The following is a 19934-nucleotide window of genomic DNA, read 5'->3' as shown; positions in this document are numbered from 1 at the left end:
GCTATGACTATGGTGCATACCACTGTGCCCAGTTAACATCCTGTATTTTGATATATGAGCTTATTTTTTCCACACTAATAATCTGTATTGTCCTTTGACTTAGAAATTCTGCAGTCTCATTTGGAGAATGGGATATGAGCAGATAATAAATGTTGGAATTCTTCCTCTTCCACAAATGTATTATGTAATTATAATAATTTCTATCATTTCTGAATGCTTACTCCATATCAGATACCGTGTGAAGCACTTTGTAGACATTATCTCGTGTGATCACAACTATTCTGCGTGGTAGTATTGCCCTTAATTGATTGACAAGAACCTGTGACTCAAAGAAGTAAAAAAAAAAAACCTTGCTTACTTCCTAGTAGGCAGATTCAAATCAATCAATACAAACTCACCTAGGAAGTAGCTGAGCTAAGATTCCCAATCTGAATTTTTTTTACCCTGAAGGAACACGCTTTTCCCAACTAAATTAATATTGCTGTTCACCATATTTCTGATGTATAATCACTGGACATTGGAGTAGACACATATTTTTAGCACCCTAATCCAGATAAGGAACTTTAAATGCTCACCAGCCCAGGCTGTGTATCCCAGCATGTTAGGAACCAGGAGGGAAGTTAAGAATACTAAAAGAAATAACTAGACCAAGAAGCAGCTTATCCGCCCCTTCTGGAATCTCTGCCTGGTTCAGCCCACCTGCCTCCACTCCTGCCTCCACCATGTCCATCAGGGTGACCCAGAAGTCCTACAAGGTGTCACCTCTCTGCCAGGGGCCTTCAGCAGCCACTCCTACAAGAGTGGGCCCAGTGCCCTCATCAGCTCCTCGAGCTTCTCCCAAGTGGGCAGCAGCAGCTTCCAGTGTGGCCTGGGTGGAAGTTATGGTGGGGCCAGCAGCATGGGAGACATCACCACTGTCACAGTCAACCAGAGCCTGCTGAGCCCCCTTAACCTGAAGGTGGACCCCAACATCCAGGCAGTGCGCACATAGGAGAAGGAGCAGATCAAGACCCTCAGCAACAAGTTTGCCTCCTTCATCGACAAGGTACAGTTCCTGGAGCAGCAGAACAAGATGCTGGAGACCAAGTGGTGCCTCCTGCAGCAGCAGAAGATGGCTTGGAGCAACATGGACAACATGTTCCAGAGCTACATCAACAACCTTAGGCGGCAGCTGGAGACTCTGGATCAGGAGAAGCTGAAGCTGGAGGCAGAGCTTGGCATCATGCAGGGGCTGGTGGAGGACTTCAAGAACAAGTACAAGGATGAGAACAATAAGCATATAGAGATGGAGAATGAATTTGTCCTTATCAGGAAGGATGTGGATGAAGCTTATGTGAACAAGTTAGAGCTGGAGTCTCCCCTGGAAGGGCTGACTGATGAGATCAACTTCCTCAGGCAGCTGTATGAAGAGGAGATCCAGAAGCTGCTGTCCCAGATCTGGGACACGTCTGTGGTCCTGTCCATGGACAACAGCCGCTTCCTGGACATGGACAGCATCATTGCTGAGGTCAAGGTGCAGTACGAGGAGGTCACCAAGTGAAGCAGGGCTGAGGCTGAGAGCATGTACCAGATCAAGTATGAGGAGCTGCAGACGATGGCTGGGAAGCACGGGGATGACCTGCAGTGCACAAAGACTGAGATCTCCGAGATGAACCAGAACATCAGCCAGCTCTAGGCTGAGATTGAGAGCCTCAAAGGCCAGAGGGCTTCCCTGGAGGCCGCCATCACAGTTGCTGAACAGCCGGGGAGCTGGCCATTAAAGATGCCAACACCAAGGTGTCCGAGCTAGAGGGTACCCTGCAGCAAGCCAAGCAGGACTTGGAGCGGCAGCTGTGCGAGTACCAGAAGCTGATGAACATCAAGCTGGCCCTGGACATCGAGATTGCCACCTACAGAAACCTGCTGCAGGGCGAGGAGAACCAGCTGGAGTCTGGGATGCAGAACATGAGTATCCACAGGAAGACCACCAGCGGCTATGCAGGTGGGCTGAGCTCGGCCTAGGGGGACCTCACAACTCCCAGCCTCAGCTATGGCCTGGGCTCCAGTTTTGGCTCTGTTGCAGGCTCCAGCTCCTTCAGCCAAACCAGTTCCACCAGGGTCATGGTTGTGAAGAAGATCGAGACCCGCGATGGGAAGCTGGTGTCGGAATCCTCTGATATCCTGCCCAAGTGAACAGCTGCGGCAGCCCCTCCAGCCTACCCCTCCTGCGGCTGCCCCAGAGCCTTGGAGGGAGGCCGCTGTGCAGGGGAGCACAGGGAACAGGAGACCCACCTGAGGCTCAGCCCTAGCCCTCAGCCCACTGGCAGGGGAGTTTACTGCCTGGGGAACCCCCTTGCCCATGCCTCCAGCTACAAAACAATTCAATTGCTCTGTGTGTGTGTGTGTGTGTGTGTGTGTGTGTGTGTGTGTGTGTCTGTGTGTTTTCAAAATAAAACCTCAGCTAGCTCTGCCCAAAAAATAAATAAATAAATAACTGAGGACAAACAGCCTTACTTCTCCCCTTCTATGGATAATGGCCCCCACTGTTTATCATAAGATGTGACTTGCCTTAGTAATCAGAGAAAACTCAATTGGGAAAGAATGGGAAGCAGTACTATATTTTGGAGAGACACTTTATCCATATAATTTTCTGTGAAAGCCTATTCCTATAAGCAGGACTTGGAATGTGTTGCTTGCTCTCATAATCATCAAAACCATGAAATAAATACATCTTTTATAAACCTACAGGCCAGACTGGCCTCCATCTTCAATTCTAGGCACTCCTGCTAATGCCAGTAAAAAGAAGAAAATTAATTCATGCCTTAATTAGACCAAAATTATTATTTCTCAGTGGATCTCTTAAAGTAAATCTCAAATTGATTTGTGTTGTGTGTGTGTGTGTGTGTGTGTGTGTGTGTATTTTAAAAGCATAATGAGGTCATATTTTCTCAAATGTGCACATTTTGGCACAAGCAAGTCTACCAGAAGTCTTCTGAGAACATAGCTTAGTAGATTATACAATTATTAAAGATTGACCTCCTCTGTTGTGTTCAATGAACCAGAAATTGCATTTTTAACCTTGGCTGATGTGCTGTCTGATGTCAATCGTCTTTTTTTAATCTATCTGAAATAGACAACAAATTAAATTGGTCCAAAAACTAATTTATTAGGCCAGAAGAGGGGCAAAAACAGCCAGTGGTAATGGAGAAAGACTTCAAGGAAGATTCGTTCTGAAGTCATGTTAAGAAGATGGCAATGGCAATGGCAATGAGAATGACTGATTTACATACACAGTCATGAGAACTATTGGCGGAGGGGAAATCCTGTAGCAGGGCCTTGAAGCCCTTGTAACTTGCATGTAATACAAACATGTACTGAAAGCCCGGTGAAGACCGCTACACACCAGACACAATCCCAACAGTGTGAAATGTATATTCTCAAGCCAAATTATACCTAAAACAAGTCTATCACTAAGCTTACAACACTTTTTACCATTGTCTATCATTGCATTTTATAACTTTCAATGTAAACATTTTGTATATATCTCCCTTACCAATCAATTGACCATTTCCATTTCAAACAGAATCTATTTGCTGCACAGTATTTCATGTGTTAGGAAAAGTAAACATCTTCATTAACTTTATAAAACAAGCATCTCCATAATGCCTCCTTTGTTTTGTTCATACCATTTTTTCTTCCTATTCCTTTTTAAGGACATTATTCAGTTTGCAAAAGATTTCTAGTGAATAAACTTGTGACCTCTGCTTCCCCCCCCCCCCCAAGCTTCTTAATACATTGCAGGTGAGATATATCTGTGAGTTGAAGCTACTTGTATGAAATGTTGGAATAATGAGTGAGTGCAATCAATTCTGCAAAACAGCTGGTCAGTTCTGATAGGCGAAATATAATCAATTTAACAAATTGGACACACATTCCACTTTAGACACTGGTGCAATGTGTCCCATTGACTCAAGAACAAACAGAAGCCAGCCTCTGTCCTCAAGGAGCTTGGAGTCCTGGGGTAGGAACAAAATGTGTGTAAATGACTGTAAGTCCTTTGGTGTTAAGCTAAGAAGGTAAACTCGAAAGTTGATAAAATATGTTTGCTCAAATAAAATTATCATCTTTACTGGTTCATTTGGTTTATTTTAAAGGAAAGTAACAAGTTTATTTTTCAATACATAGAGAAGCATAAGAAAAAGAGGTGGGAGAGGCATTTCATAACTTGTCAATTTACGATTTTTTAAGTCTTATTTTTTACACACACACACACACACACACACACACACACACACAGGTGATGGGGCTGCCTTCCCTCCACTATCCCTGGCAGTAAGGCATCCCAGTGTGAACAGCCAGGGACCACACAAGGAAGGGGTCAGAGCAGGGCAGCACCCCAGCAAGGTCAGGAAATTACTTATTGGAGAATTGAGTAAATAAGTAAAGATATCAAGAATAATGATAACTAGGCTTTTCACTGTCAGAGAACATGAGGTACAAATTTGAGAAGAGGGAAGGAGAAACAACCCCTGCAGCATTAGATTGGAATTAAAGTTTGTCTGGACGAACTCATGGTTTTCAGTGTATACCTAGATAGATACAGAGATATAGAGAGATGAAAATGTGTATATACACATGTGTATGACACATTATGTGTGCAGATATGTATATATTATGTAGGTGTGTATGCATGTATGTATATACTTGCATAGATTTCCTTTCTCTGACCACTGAGAGGGCCTAGGGGCAGCAACATCTCAATAGCAATAATGCACACCAAGCACACAGATCTTGACTTTTGAATGCCACTTCTCCATTTAAAAAAACAAAAACAGGACATCTTAGATAAATGGCTGATTCCAGGGTGGTTAGCAGCAAGGAAAGAAGACGTGCTTGTGCACATCTTGGTATATCAGGTTTAGGAAGCTGTCACTGGTCAAATCAGGGACAACTTTGAACATCAAAATAAATAATCGTTGTAATGGATCATAACTCATCGATGTAAGTCTCTAAGTACACACTTATATCAATACATATGTACATATACACATACATACATCTTTACAAACTACTGAATGGCAACTAATAATGGCATTTGGCAAACTGTTATGCTAACAATTAACTCAGGCAAGAAACATCAATGGAGGCTAAAACTGGTAGATAAAATTGAGATGAGTAGATTTTACACAGTCTCCAAGTGACTCTCCACAAAATACCTATTGTTACAAAGGGAAAGATAGATAGGTTTGCAGCAGAAAAAAAAAATGTCAGACATCATGTTAACTAATGAATCAGTGTTAACTTCTCCAGCAATGAGACAAGTAGGCAAACAGCTGCCAAGAGAGGATGAAGTAAGAACACAGCATCACTTCTGTGACATTCTGGCCAAAAATTTTGGGTGTTATCATAAGGAAACATCAAACAGACCCAAATTGGCCTTTAATCTTCATAACTCTTCAAGGTCATGGAAAGTAAAAAAACTAAAGAATTGCTTCAGGTTTGAAGTTTGAGCCACATTACAGCTGGGTGTAAGGTCCTGTCCTAGATCATATCCCATTGTTATAAAGGAGGCTAAAATGGAGTCTCTGGGGGAAGGATATATTTGAGTCATTTATACTATTTAACTTTTCTGTACATTTGAAAATGTTTCAAAATTAAAATTATAAAAAGAGGTAATGAGTAAAAGCAATTACTGTAAGGGTAATGGAAGTAAAGTGAGGTGGGGTTCAGAAGCTAGAGAATCCCATTTCCATAGTAACAGAGCCCAGGTCTGCCTTCAGTATTACTGTATCTTGAGAGCCCAACCCAGTCCTTCACATAATTGGCATATGTTGAATGAATTCTTTGGTTAATTGAGCACAGAGAAGGGGAGGTGTCAGCCAAGAAAGTTTCATGAAAGAGACAGAGGTGAAGAGGGGGCAGTGTAAGCACGGGAAAATGAATAAAGGTCACAGAAGTGAGAAAGCAGATAGTACATGAAGCAGCAGGTGGTTGGAGTAGAGCAAATGTTTTAGAACACAAGAGGGGTGATGGTTAGGAAAAGTAGTTCATACAACATAAGAAATAACCTACAATATCAGGGTGAGGTAAGGAAGGAATACTCATTTTGGAAGGCATTTGAAAAAGCTTGTTAGTCCTTTCTAAGCAAAGTCCATTTAATCTTTTTTTTTCTATCTTTGTTCTAATAGAGGTACCAATGCCCAATAGGGTATCCAAGGAGGAAAGAATACAAACAAAGATTAGGGTTAGTCTGCAGTTACATGACAAAATCCCCCAGGGAATTCTACAGGCTTATGTTCCATAGAACCCTATGTTAGTGTTTTGTGATGAAATAATTTTGAATTGGGCTAAATTAACCATATTTTTCTCCTAAATGACTCCTTACTGGGATATTCCAAAAGGAAGAGAATATGCAATTTGACCCAAGTTAACCTCAGTACCATTCCCCACTCCACCTCCATCCACCAGGAGTCTCTAGAGGAACTGCAAAAGCACACTCCAGAAAATGTTTGTGTGGATGAGTAGAGGGGAAAAGGCGTATGCCAGGTATTTGTGAACAGCCAGCTAAACCCTGCAAGGCATGTAAGGATTTTAAGTGAAATCAGAGATGAAGTATAAAGTGATTGAACTCAAATGGTGGCAGAGGAGCAAGGCCCTGCACACTATAACTTGCCTACTTCTTTCTTTCGAGCTCTGTCAGTTTCTATGTAAACAGCCACACACAAAGATTGTAAGGATAAAGTCAAGCCCTCCCAAGGGGTCACATGAGCTGACCTCTTTGTGGCACTCTGCTAGCTGTGGCTGGGTTACCATGGATATCAGAAGAGTTAGAGGAAGCTTGCAAGAAAGCATTGATTCATGAACGGGTAAGGGTAGTGCCTATGGCAGTTGGGGTGTAAAATAAGGCAAAAACAAAAATGAAATGAGTGGGGAGAGATTGAGAGGCCAGTTTGATGGAGTCTTAAAGTGCTGCAGGCCTATACTCATTCTCTCATTCTACCAATGCCGACAAGAACACCTTCTTCAGTGAATGTTCCTATTCAGGGTCTGGTGACTCTCACTGATAGAGATACATTCAGCCCAGAACGGGGAATGACCAATGATGTCTGTGGAATTGAAATTCAGCAGCACGTAAAGTATGCACAGTGCCTCTTCAGTGACCATTTTGGACAATTACCAAGTTGAAAGATACATAAGTGCCATGTAAACTTTTCAAACATTCAAGGAGCAAATAGCTCTTCCCTGCATAACTGTGGTTCTTCCTATGAGAAGGAGGAGGCAGCAAGAACTGGTAACAGCAAAAAGCAAGAGATAAATGGAGAAAAAGTGAGGAAGGTCTTTATGGTTTCTCCTCCAGGTACCACGGAGCAGAAAAGAGGGAAGATGTGAAATGGAGAAGGGAGGAAGCCTGCATATGCCTGCAATTAATTTTTTGAAGAGATATAAGATGCCCCTCTGTGATTCTCAAACTTCAGTTTGCTCTGGAGTTCCCTGGTCAGTTTGATAAGAAAGCAGATTGCAGGGTTTCACATTCCATAAGGTTAGGGCTCACTAGGTTGGGGTGTACACTCAGAAGTCTGAAAGATAAAAAGATCTTCAAATGATAATGATGCCAGCGTCCTTTGACCACGGTGTTATAAATCCTGGGCTATGACGATCTAGTAAAAGTTATTTGGGCTGAGGGTTTCCTGAGACTGTAATGAGTCCATGACTGATTGAGCCAAAGCTGATAAGCAGGCTAACAGAAGGCTCCTACTACAGGTGACCAGAAAGGGATAAAATATAATCTCTTTGTCATCTATGTATGGGTCTATGTCAAGGTCTTGCATATCAGTGGAGAAATATAGCTAGATATAGATATATAGCTAGATAGAGATATATGGATGGGGAGGAAGGGACCCACTTTAGTTAAGAGAAGTATTGAACAGGAGAAGAAATGTAATATGGTCCAGGTCTTGATGTTATTATACTTGAATCCAAGTAAATTAATACATAATCCACCCTAATTATTTAAAACAATTGAGCTCAAATAAATCCTTAAAATGAGGGACTCTATTCCAAACAGTCAGCCACATGTGTTCCTTCACAGCCATGTCCTGGAGGCAGCAAAGTACTGAGGTGAGAGCCCTACAAGAACATGTGAGTGCATATATCTTGACAAGGTGGTGATCTTATTCCCGTCAAGTATATGGCCAGAGGGTGATTGCTGGGCCATATGGTACTTTTGTTTTTAATTTCTTTAGAAATCTCCATACTGTTTTCCATAGTGGTTGCACCAAGCTACATTCCCATCAACAATGTACAACTGTTCCCTTTTCTCCACAGCCTCAACATTTATCCTTTGACTTTTTAGTAATAGCCGTCCTAACAGGTGTGTGAAAAGGGTAACTTTGTGAGATGATGGATATGTTAATTGCTTCACTGTAGTAACCATTTTACTATATATAGTATCCCCTATTATGGTTTGTACTCTAAATAAACACAATAATTTTTTTGAGCCCTGCATGATAGTCAGTCTGCCTGGTTTCAAATCTGGTTCTGAAACTTCCTTGCTATGTGACTTTGGACAAATGAGATCATACAACTATCTGAATCATAACTTTTTTTAATAAGGGGATTTTAATATAGGAAATTGGTTGTACATGTTTTGGAAGGGCTAAAGAAGAAAAAGAAGGAGAGGTGCTGTAGGAGAAAGGAGGAAGAAGGACTGACACCTAAAGATTAGAAGCTGCTAAAGCCCCTGGATTGGAGCCCTTTAGCAGGACCTGCTACCGTGCTGTTGGAAAAACTATCTCAGTTGGTTCTGCATTCATCAAAAAGTTCCTGTGACTGGGGTTGGAACCACAGAAAAGATGTTGACTTGGTCCAAGCGTCGGGACTTCAGAACCTCTCTAACTTGTTGTCATAGCAACAAACAACAACCGCCACATTATTAGTGTCAAAAGCAGGAAGCTTCTCTCGGTCCACTTCTGATCTTCAAATGGGAACTTTAGATTCCCATTAGCATAATTGAAAGGTAAGTCAGCTGGCAATGGAAGCTGGGAAATGTATAGTTTGCAGACTTCAAGCCCCAGTAGTATAAAATATAGCATAATTGGGCAGATGTGAAGCTGAGAAAGATGAGTAAATAACTAGCACAAATGCTCATGAGACAAATTGGCCTGTAGTTTTCATTCTCATAGTGAATTTCTTCATTTGTTTTAAACAACTCTTTATTTTACCATATATTTAAGGTATATAGCATGATGTTTTGATATACTTATATATAGTAAAATGGTTACCATAGTGAAGCAAATTAACATATCCATCATCTCACATAATTGCCCGTATGTGTGTGCGTGAACACATTTAAAAATCTACTCTCTCAGCAAATTTCCAGTATACAATTGTTATATTTTCCTCTAATTTGGTCTTGAGGTCTCTCTCCGGAAAGTGGTACAAATTCCAGTGCTGCACTCACAGGACTCCAGGGTAGATGGTCGTGGATATTTACAGTGTGCTTTCACAGGGTACTTCTTTATTCTCATAGATAGCCTAATGCCCAAATGTTCAACCCATGACCAGGTGTCTCTCACACAGGAAAATCTTCATTCTAGCAGACACCCTTGTGGGACTCTTGTCTGACCTGTGGATAGCCACCCTCTAGGAGAGTCCTGGCCAGGAAAGAAGTTAGGTTCAGGTGTATTGGTCAGGTGAGACACAGAGGAAGCAGCACAGCAAAACATAAAATAGCAGAAGCAGTTTCTTACCTACAAATCCCAGATGGAAGAGGGCAGCACATCTTGTAGGGCCAATGGGAAAGGGGAGCTTTCAGGACATGCACACTCAATCAGTGGGTAGGGAGCAAGAGAGAGAGTGAGGGACTTATGGTACCTGTCTTTCATATGGTTCAGGGCATTGCCCTAACAGATGTTCCTCAAGGAGTTCTAATTGGTGGGTTTAGAGCAAACAGGCTTCAGTTCCCAGGAGTTATGCTATGACTGAAAGGTGGTCACTAATGGCATATGTGCACATTCCATGAAAGGTATGGGCTCACTAGGGCAAGTCAAGTAAATCATATCTAGCTTTACCATAGGAAGGAGGTCCACGCCTCCAATTTGTGGATCTTTACACCGTTCAAGTCTCTACTTTCTATGATAGGTGAACCTCATCTTAAATGCTTACTAACAATAATACTGGCCTGGAAATCAGAAATCCCTAGTTGAAGAACTGACATACTAATGATGTTGAAAAAGTCATCTTACCTCTTTGAATATCAGTTTCTACTTCTAGAAAATAGAGCTCACACAACTCCTGTTGGAAGCTGAGAAGTTCAAGATCAAAGCCCTGGATTGGAACCCATTAGCAGCACCTGCTAATGGGCTAGTGGGAGAAACTATCTCACTTGGTTCTGCATCCATCAAAAAGGTCCTGTACTGACTGGGGTTGGAACCACAGCAAAGATGTTGACTTGGCCCAAGCTTCAGAGTTTGGAATCTCTCTACCTTTGCTGTCACAGGTCATCTTACCTCTTTGAACATCAACTTCTACTGCTATAAAATGGAGCTAACAGTAATCCTTGCAAGCAAGCAGTTAGATCACATGAGAATGCAAATGTCCAGATACTCTATAGACTATAACACTGTAGAAATTTGAAGTACGAGCTGGTTACTATTCCTATTAAAGTTTTTAAGAGTAGTTCGAATTCTGATGGAGATGGGCTTTTCAAGACTGACCAGGAAACTGTGTTCACACTTAAAGCTATTATCAGTTTCAGCTTGAATATCACTCATTTATTTAATTCAGAATGATTCACTTTCTGTCACATGAATCAAGAACCCATTGCTATATTCTGAATGTTTGTTTTCCCCAAAAATTCATGTTGAAATCCTAATTCACAAGGTGATAGTATCAGGAGGTATTAGAAGCTGAGGCCTTTGGGAGGCTCTACCCTCAGGAGTAGGATTAGTGTCTATATAAACGAGGCCAAAGGAACTCATTCACCCCTGCCACCATACAGAGGTTTTAGAGGAATGTGACTCTCTATGGACCAGAAGACAAACATCGGTTCTGCCAGCACCTTGATCTTGAAATTCCCAGCCTCCAAAACTGTGAGAAATTTCTATTATTTATGAGCCACCCAATTTATGGTATTTTGTACAGCAGCCCAAACTGACTAAGACACAGAATGCATCTGCCCAACTAAATAATTTTTGAGTCCTGTGAGAAAAAGAATAGCAGAGACTTTGAAGAGAGTCGAGCCTGAACCTAGTCTGCCATCTTACTTTGCTTACAACACAGAACACAGGTCTGCCTGGTATAGAGGTAAGAGACTTTGTGCCATCCCCTTCAGTGGAGTCTATGGGCAGAGCCAGGGCATGATCAGAGGACGGGTGTTCAGGGTGCTCTTCCAGAGCAAGCTGCCCCAGCCTTGGCCAATGAACAGAACAGTCAGGGCAGCAGCAACTACAAATCATTCCCAGCCACCCAGAAATTGCTGGGTCTGAAGGAAGCCGACAGCTATCAAAGCTGCCGTGGCTGGCTGGCTGCTGCTCACCAAGGCAAAGAACAGTTTCCAGTTGAGGGCTGGGGGAACGGGGCTGAGTTCTCTGACAGCACAGGCATGACCTCTACAAGTCACCCTCTTCGCTGCACTGTTGAGACTTAGAAACTAGATAATTCATGCGAAACACATAAGAAACATCTGAAAGTCCATGAGAAAGAGGGCACAGAGACTCTGTCAAACTCGGAAGGAGCAGTTGTTGGCAGGCCCAATAACAAACTTTGCAGTCCTTTTTCTCTAACTGATATTTTTTAATAATCGCTTTACTCACAAGCAACTCAGAGATATTAGGTTTTCTGTGTTTCCAGGGGTTGCTAGGCAACATTTCTAGGCAGCTGGAGATATTTCCGTAGTAAGCAAGTCATGTTCTACCACAAAGGCCATGGTTTGAAAAACACATTTTTCATCTATCATCTATAAACCCAGTGTTTTAATACTAGGAGTCTTTTATAATAGCTAAAATGAGATTCAGCATTTGATAATAGTAACTACAGCATGCTTTAGCATCGAGCCCTGATATAACTCTGCTCTGAGAACATGCATACACCAAAGAGTGCGTCAGTTTTCACAGGTACCATCCATCAGTCAAGCATGGCCAACAAGATGGATCAAAAAAACTCACCTAGACAGATATTTTTTTTAAATAGAGTTTTTAAAAGAGCTTTTAGAGGTTGGTTCTTTGGTTTTTGTTGTTAGTTTCAAACTGAAAAGATTTGTTTTCCCTGATTTTCTTTATTATTACTTCAAAAAATGTGAGATAACCTCTAATACAATGAAATTTACTTGTAGGAGTCTCCATTTTTCTAATTAAAATTTAATATATACCAGTGATCTGTACATTTTTGCTAAGTTCTAATTTTGATTCTCTTTAGTTGGATGCTTACAAATCTCTTCAGTGTGTGGGATACTTTAGAAAATTTAAACATTGACTGTGCCTGGAGGTATTTTTAAAAGTCTCCAGAAACCCTGGGCTGCATCTCTGCTGTTACAGAAAATTAGCTTTTAACAACAAACATGTTAATCAATAGTGGATTAAATTATTTCTCATTCTTTGCTCATTGCCATTCTTTAGAGCCATACAGTTATACCCAAAGCAGAGCCTTCTCCTCTGAAAGGCATGCAGTGCCAAAATTCTAATACCCAGGTTTTGAGAGAGTTACATATCCAGAGTCCCAAATAGTTTTGCAGAATTGGCAACCACAAAAGGACACTTCTAGAGCTGTCTTAAGCACAAAGTCACCCACTCTCTTTTCACCAGCACACACACAAAAAATACATGTTCTAAGTCAGCAATTGTTGTTTGCTGGTTCCTCAAGATACTAAGAATAACAATTAAGTTTACCACATGAAAACCAAACTCTTTTTGGACCCATTTCTCTAATGCTTTCTTATTTATGTAGCTTCAGAAGGCGAGTTGATTGCTTCCAAAATAACACATTTATATCTGATTCTTTTCTAATTGGGTTTTACATAGATGAAAAACAGGCATAAAATATAATTAAAGATAATAAAATTATCTTCCACACGTATATGCTATCTGTTTCGAATTTTTCTTGCAGCAGTGGGTGCTTCACAGAACAAAAGTGTCAGAGGCTGAGAATTTTATCTTCAAGAGAAGTAGATGAAGTGGCGCATTTTTGCACCAAGAATAAGTTTCTTCTGTAATGGACAATTTTCAAAATCAGGCAGATCTACAGAATTAAAGTAACTTTAACATTTGTATTCTTAACCAAGTCTTTGTGTTATTAAACCACAACCACAATTAGGAAAATAATTTTTTCTTCTGCTAAGCAATAAAATCTCATTGATTCATCCAACAAATCTCGAGACCCTACTGTACATCAGGTATCCTGTCCATCTCTAGGGATATAAGTGAAGAGAATGTTTTCCCTGCCTTCAAGGAGTTTACGGCCCAGGAAGGAAATGCAAATAAATAGCCAGGCAATTATAGCTGTGCAATAAGCACCAGATAGAAGTAAATATAGGGAATTACGAGAACACAGCAGAGCTCAGGAGAGCCCTCCAAGCACCTCCAAACTGAGACCCGAAGGATCCACAGAGTTAGCCAAGAGAAGGTGTGGGGGAAGGGGAGGAGGGAGGGCAAGAGTGTTTCAGACAGAAGGAGCCATAAGTACCAAGAAAAGCAGCACCTCTCTCCTTCGCTGGGACTAGTCATCTTCTCCCTGTGTCTGTGTCCCAATCTCCTCTTCTAATGCGACACCAGTCACAGGGGATTCGGGCTCACTCTAATGACCTTGTTTTAGCCAAATTACCTCAAAATTATCTTATAAATAAAAAGACCTTATCTCTGAACAGTCACATTCTGAGTTACTGGGACTTAGAACTCCAACATATAAATCTTGGAGGAACAAATTTAACTCCTAACAGTCACTTTGGCTGTAAAAGTGGAGAAGGTAAAACTAGGGGATAGACACAGGACAGGAAAACCCAGAGAGTGTATTTCCAGGAGGAGGGGGAGGAGTTAACAGCACTCCAAGTGCCTCCAAGGTCAATAAAAAGGTAAAGACTGAAATTGTCCTTCAGAATTAGGGGCAAGGAAGGGACCATGACTTCGATAAGTGCTGCTTTGGACAGTGATGGGTGCCAAAGGCCAATCTCAGTTTATGAAATGTCTGGGAGTTCAAAGGTACAAGCAACCCCTCAGGAAATTTGTCTGAGAAAGCCAGGAGAGAGCTATAGGTAACTGAAGACAGAGTCACAAGAGGACTTATTTTGTCAACAAATAATTATTAAATTCCCACTGTGCACACAGGGCTGAGGAAGTACATTAGATGAAACCTTGCCATTGGCAAGATCAACGTTTTGAGTTAATGGAGAAATTGCAACTATGTTTAAGAATTTCCATATATGATCAAAGACTGGAATACACAAAAACGATATCAGATGCTGAGTTTGGGAGTCAGGAGTAATCTATTTTTTTTTTTATTGTTAGCAATTTGTTTAATGTAGTAATAATAAAAGCTATCACTAAGTATCACGTATTAGGCAATGTGCTAAGTGCCTTACACTATCTCTTCTAATTCACATAAAAACTGTATAAGGTAACTAGTATTATTTTCTTCATTTTACAAATAAGAAAGCTGAGACTTAATGAAATTAAATAACTCAGTGAAGGTCCAAAAGCTAGTAAAAGTGGACCCAAACATCATCCATATCCATGCTATTAAAAAGAAATGCCAAAAACGCATTTCAAAAGGAGTATCTGTGTTTGAAAACAGATGTGCTGAGGGGAGGTATTTTGTGTAATGTGGGAAAAATCAAGACAGAAACTATGTTATATAATTATGGCAAAAGAAAAACTGTTTATAGAGTCTCCCAGCACTTGTCATCTGCATTAGAGTGCAGACCTTGGCCGGGTGTGGTGGCTCAAACCTGTAATCCCAGCACTTTGGGAGGCCGAGACGGGCGGATCACAAGGTCAGGAGATCGAGACCATCCTGGCTAACACGGTGAAACTCCGTCTCTACTAAAAAGTCCAAAAAGTAGCAGGGCGAGGTGGCGGGTGCCTGTAGTCCCAGCTACTCGGGAGGCTGAGGCAGGAGAATGGCGTGAACCCGGGAGGGGGAGCTTGCAGTGAGCTGAGATCCGGCCTCTGCACTCCAGCCTGGGCGACAGAGCGAGACTCCATCTCAAAAAAAAAAAAAAAAAAATAGAGTGCAGACTTTGGTTAAATTCTATCATGAATCAAAGAATCCTGGGAGTTCCATGTTGTATGTATACCTCGCCTGCCAATCTGACATAAATTTCTCAAGAGTAGCTATGTCTTTATTACCCTTTGTTGTTCCCACCAAGCCTAGCTCAGTGATTTCACTGTAGGAGTCTAACGCTGAATAAATGTTTGCTTGAATTACTGAATGTTAAACAAAAATATTGAAACAGACAACAAAACAGTCCCAGTATCAAAACAAAGGTGCTGGGAGCTTTTGAGAAAAACATTCCCCTTCTGAGACACCATTTTCTCCTCCTTGCTTAAATACACTGGGCCTTTGATGATATTTGACATCATTTCCTAGCACTGATTCACTGGCTCTGGGAGGGAAGGGTGAATCTCTTCTCTCCCACTGTTTCTTAGCAATGATAAAAGCAAGCCATTTCTATCATTTTTGGAAATGGAACAGAGATGCTTTACTTCCAGCTGCTTATTAGACATATAAATCAACACCAACAATCAATTGTACATCCTCACTTTGCTGTTAAGATCACTAATAGAATACAGTTGGCTCATACTATTAGCAGTCAAGGGTCATGCATAAATCTAACAGTAACCGGGAACTGCTTAATTCCAAAATCACATTTTTAAAGATGCATCAGAAAGAAGCTATTGTAACCCTTCATGCACCAAACTGGATTGGTTCTACTTTTGTAAATCCCTAATAGCATTTCTTCAATCGTTAGTACACTCCTATTTGCATGTGTAGTGAGGCATATAATGTCTAATGATAATTTGGGTGATCATGGTGTTATAATGCAATAGCATTTTAAAAGTAAAAGTTCACATGTATGAGAGGAATTTTCTGTCTCTAGACAACTGAAAGATTATTCAAAGGTCTAACTGCTTTTTCACATACATAATTCCAGCCACCAAAATTGATACCTTGGAGGGAAGTGTTGAAGAGTGGTTACATGTGTGGTCTGTGGAGTTAGACTACATAGGATTAAATCCAAGGTTTACTATTTATGTGATCTTGGAAAGTCAGCCTCTTTTACCTCGATTTCCTCAACCCTAAAAAGAAATACTATTCAATCATAAAACAGAATGAAATCCTGTCATCTGTGGCAACATGAAGGAACCTGGAGGTAACTGTGTTAGTGAAATAAGCCAGACACAGAAAGACAAAACCACATGATCTCACTCTTATGTGGAATCTTAAAAAGTTGATTTCATAGACAGAGAGAGAATAATGGTTACCAGTGGTTGAGGAGGAAAAGCAGGAAGGAATACCAGGAGAGGTTGGCCAACTGGTACAAAGCTACAGTTAGACAGGAGAAATAAGTTTTGGTGTTCTATTACACAGTAGGGTGACTATAGCAAATAACAATGTAGTGTATATTTCAAGGTAGTGAGAAGATTTTGAATGTTGTCATCACAAAGAAATAAATGTTTATAGTGATGGGTATAATAATCACTCTGATTTGATTATTATACTATGTATACATGCATTGAAACATCACATTGTACCCCAAAATATGTACAATTATGTTTTAGTTATAAACACATACATTAAATTTAAAAATAGTACTGACATTTATTTGTTGCTTTGTGGTTAAAAATCAGATTAAAAATAAATAAAAATAAAAACAGGGTGAAAAGAATCAAAAATAAAAACATAAATATGAAACATTGATAAGTAAAACAGTCATGTAGGTGACTTTCTAACCAGAGAGACATCTCATGTTTTATTGAAGAAAAATAGACATCACATAAAACTCACTATTTTAACCATTTAAAATAGTACAATTCAGTAGCTTTTAGTGCATTCACAATGTTGTATAACCATTGCCATTACCTAATTTTAGAGCATTTTCATCTCCTCTAAAAGGAACCTCACACCCATTCAGTAGACAGGCAGTCACTCTTCATTCCCCCATATCCCAGCCCCCTGGCAACCAGGAATCTGCTTTCCGTCTCTGGATTTGCATATTCTGGACTTTTCATATAAATGGAATGGTATGAGAGAGAGTCAAGTAAATTCATTAAGCAGAAGTATTAGCATATATCTAGAGTTTTGAAGATAAATACCCAAAGAATTAGAAATAATTAAAAGGGTTTCTTCTGGGGATGGGGGTGGAACTCAGGATAGAGAGCGGCAGCATGAAAAGGTGCTTTTCACTGAAAGTTCTTTAGTGTTCAGCATGTGTGTATAGTGCTTTGATAATTTATTTTTCTTTCAAAAAGAAATTCTGTTTTTAAAAATGAGGATAATATTAGTATTTAATCAGGTTGTTAGAAGGTTGAGTGACATAGTGGACATAACACCTGTGAAATAGTTGGCTCAGTGCCTGACGCACGGGAGATATTTGATAAATGTTAATTATTAGTATTATTATTACCACTAATAATCAGGTTATCAGTGTTATAGAGCAATGGAAGCAGAGCCATTTTGGGGTCAGATCCCAGGGCACTTTGAAAATGAACAGTGCAGTACTGTGTATTTTATAGACATACCACTAATATAATATCAAAATAGTTCTTTAAATATAATTCTTAAGTTTCCTTCAGTCTTTTAGATGATTAAATTTTGATTGAGAAGAAAAAAGTCTTTAAAACTGAAACCTTAATGGAGTTCTGCTACTTAAGTGTCATGCTGCCTAGTGAGTCATTGTTCAACCAGGTGGAGGGAAAGGTACTCTGGGCAGCCAACAATACATGGCAGGAGGATGGCGTTGAGCTTCTGACCAAACAAAGGTCATAAGCAGAGATGTCTCTTTCCTCATTGTGACTTTCTATAGAAGTTAACACGTCAACACACCTTATTTTGGAACATGCTTTATCAATTCCACCAACTAAATGTTAACGACAAAGTGACAGGTGAGGGGCATCACGCTGAAATGAGGCTAACTGCCAGCACTAAAGTACTGCTTATCACAACCCAAATCTATGCTATGAGTGGCAGGTGGGTTGAAGATGCTCGGAACTATAATAGACCTTGGTAACAGTATTAGTCAGTTTTCACATTGCTATAGAATACCATCTGAGACTGGGTAATTTATAAAGGAAAGAGGTTTAATTGACTCACAGTTCTGCATGGCTGGGGAGTCCTCTTACAAGAAATTTACAATCATGGTGGAAGGCGAAGGGGAAGCAGATACCTTCTTCACAAGATGGCAGGAGGGAGTGAGGAAGTGAAGGGGGAAGAGCCGCCCCCCCCCCAACCCCCCTTATAAAACCATCAGCTCTCTTGAGAACTCAATCACTATCACGAGAATAGCATGGGGGAAACCACCACCGTGATCCAATCACCTCCCAGCTGGTCCCTCCCTCAACACCTGGGGATTACAATTCAAGATGAGATTTGGATGGGGACACAGAGCCAAATCATATCAGTAACCAACCCTCCAACTCTTAAATCCATTCTACCACATAATTTCCAACACTCTGCCCAGAAAACCAAGTAGTTGCTGAGGAATATGCTGCAAGCAATAGAAGTAGCCACAAGCAGGGAAGACAAAAGCTTTAAGGATTCCCTAAATAATAGGTCTCTTCTGGGAGACAAGGAGCTGTAGGTATTACTTAGAAAAGACTTCAAGCCTCTGTAACTTGAGACACAGCACCAGAAAAAAACAGAGCATGCTCCGGGGTTAAAATCCCAGCTCTGTCCCTTACCTTAGTTGAGTGTCTATTAGGTGAGGCTATTGAGAATCCAATGTTATAATATTTGTGAGGATTCATTATAATAATAATAACCCTTGGAAAGTACTTAGTTCTATGTCAAATAGTAAGTGCTCATTAAAAGTTATTATGTTTAACACTAGAAATATTTCTAATCAAAGCCACATACTCATTGAGGGAAGTATTCTTTTGACACAAACTGGACTGTTCATGTCACAATTGCAGAAAAATTACACTCTGTCAAATAGTTTTTACCTTAGTACAGTTGAAGCCATTGGGAGAGAGAAACCTGAAAGTAGCCTCACTTCTTCCTATTGAGCTTAAGAGAGCGTTCAATGCTCCCTGATGAGCTGAGATTGGAATCTTTTTCCACTTCTAGGATTCTTACAGTACCTGTGTATGAGTCAGTTCTAGAAAAGAACAAACAAAACAATCACCTACTTACCTTGGACGGTATCCAGACAGGAAGTCAATAAGGCAGTCTGCATGATTTGGGAAATATAAAGTCATCGCTGGTATGTTTCTTTATAGGTATTATCGTCATTTGAAATATTGGTTTCAGTTGCTCTTGTGAAACCTATTGGCTTTTAGCATATTTCTCCTCTCAGATCTGTTACTGGGCATGAGTCTACATTGTTCCATAAAATCTCAAAGCGGGAAAGGATGTTAAAGAATTTCTAGTTAAGCCTCTTTATGTTACAGATGAGGAAACTGAGGCATGAAGAGATTAAATGAGTTCTCCAATATCAAGATTAGAATATAAGCCTCTGGAATTCCAGTGCTAGTTCTTTTTTCTCTGTCATAAAGCTCTCATTTATTAGAGATGGAAATCGAGCACAGGAAGATTGATTTTAGCCAAAGCACAAAAGAACTAAATGCTTTGCTAGTTATTAGCATCCAGAATTACTGATTCTTGGTTAGTGTGCTAACTACAGAATAAAACTCTATTCCTAGCTACCAAAAGCAAGCAATTTAATAGCAAACTATGCTGAAATGGTTATGGTCACTGTTTACTCTCAACCACCATAGGATGCCAGGTAATACTAGCATGCTAATTAATCC

General features: G+C 40.4%; 1 protein-coding gene and 1 pseudogene across 1 annotated transcript in view; both read left to right on the top strand.

Moving 5' to 3' along the window:
• Nucleotides 1-707: 707 nt before the first annotated feature.
• LOC112425949 (keratin, type II cytoskeletal 8 pseudogene) lies at nt 708-2172 on the top strand (annotated as a pseudogene).
• A 6744-nt stretch (nt 2173-8916) lies between these two features.
• LOC139364009 (uncharacterized) overlaps nt 8917-19934 on the top strand; it is a 71910-nt gene continuing 60892 nt past the window's right edge. The window contains exon 1 of the mRNA XM_071099236.1: nt 8917-8995. The gene's annotated coding sequence lies outside the window, so the exon portion shown is untranslated. The remainder of the gene's footprint in view (nt 8996-19934) is intronic.

Source organism: Macaca nemestrina, chromosome 7 (assembly GCF_043159975.1).
Source record: "Macaca nemestrina isolate mMacNem1 chromosome 7, mMacNem.hap1, whole genome shotgun sequence".
Lineage (NCBI taxonomy): Eukaryota > Metazoa > Chordata > Mammalia > Primates > Cercopithecidae > Macaca > Macaca nemestrina.
The sequence above is the reverse complement of the archived record's forward strand: the minus strand, read 5'-3'. Positions and strand labels throughout refer to the sequence as shown.